The sequence below is a fragment of the Arachis ipaensis genome, chromosome B09 (assembly GCF_000816755.2).
Source record: "Arachis ipaensis cultivar K30076 chromosome B09, Araip1.1, whole genome shotgun sequence".
Classification (NCBI taxonomy): domain Eukaryota; kingdom Viridiplantae; phylum Streptophyta; class Magnoliopsida; order Fabales; family Fabaceae; genus Arachis; species Arachis ipaensis.
The window spans coordinates 133,795,132-133,796,651 of NC_029793.2; positions in this window are offsets into that span (position 1 = coordinate 133,795,132).

Sequence of the window (1,520 nt, forward strand, 5' to 3'; positions counted from 1 at the left end):
AATGTACAGAAACAATGGAACAAATTAAACATCATTTTACGTATACTACAAGAAAATTTTAAAATAGTGACCGATTTTGCGACTAATCAAAATGTTTTAGGAAAAGAAAAAGTTGGTCGCTAAAATTAGTCGCTAAATTTCAATTAGCGGCTGATTTAGTGACTACCTACTCTTGGTCGCTAAATTCGGTCGCTATTTTTTAATTTAGCGACCAAATTAGCAACCAAAACAAAAAAAAAGGCTTTTCGGGTCTGTTGGTGACTAAATCGGTCGCTATATTTAATTTAGCGACCGATTTTGTAACCAATATAAAAAAGTCTTAATAATTGTTGGTCGCTAAATCGGTCGCTAAGAAGTTGGTCACTAAATCGGTTGCTAAGTGTTAAAATAGCAACTAATTTAGCGACCAACTTTAAAATGCTACTTTTAAAGTAGTTGGTCGCTAAATCGGTTGCTATTTTATAATTTAGCGACCGAATTAGTAACCGATATAAAAATAGGCTGAGAAAATAGTTGGTCGCTAATTCGGTCGCTAAGGTACCGGTCGCTTAAGGGATAATATAGCAACCGATTTTAGCGACCAACTATAAAATATGGGATTAGAGCAATCGGTCACTAAATCGGTCGCTATTGTAATTCTTAGTGACCAAATTTGCAACCACTAAAAAATAAGTTATAAATTAATTAGTTGCTAAATCGGTCACTATTTTTTTTTTTGTTGACAAATCAGTGTATTAAACAAATTAAATTTTAAACAACAATGTTAGGAACCAAGAGCATATCAGCCAAAACCCAGCCAAATGTGTCTGGGCTAGGACCCGAAAGCCCAATACACATCAGCACCATCCAAAATTGACCCAGGGTAAACCATATTCACCCTCCCCAAAAACCCTACCCTTCCTTTCACCGTTTTACCACACAGAATTTGAAAATCATCTACACCCACGTCACGCCTCCGGAAACATCGCGCAACCCTCTTCCCTCTCTTCTCCGGACACCGCGACGCCGCTCCTAGCGGCTTTGCCCATCGCGACTCCACCCAAGCTACCTGAGCGCAACCCTCTTCCCTCTCTTCTCTAGACGCTTCGACGCCGCGCCTAGCCTCCCCGCCCATCACGCCTCCACACTCGGAACCAGAGCGACGCCACTCTGCTGTTGCATGCGGGTTTTTTCGGCGCCGCCGAAGCTTCCTGGTGTAGCTGCGCCGTCCGCCGGTGGACCTCCCCTATCTCCAGCCTGGAATCCTTCATTCGTCTCACTAATTGGTAAGTATGGTAGATGTTCCCTTTGACTTCCTATGCATGTTTTGAAAAGGGAATTGGACAGTGTTTTGTTGTAGTGGTTCGTGTGAGTTTTAATTGAATGGATGTTCTTTCCATGTTGTACAGCTCAGGTAACACAATTTTGGAGCATCACTGGTCCTTGGCGAATATAGCAGCTGCATGTTTTTCCTATTTTCGGAGTGTTGCAAAATATTGATCACAAGTAAGTATGTTTTTTTATTCCTAATTGAATTTGGT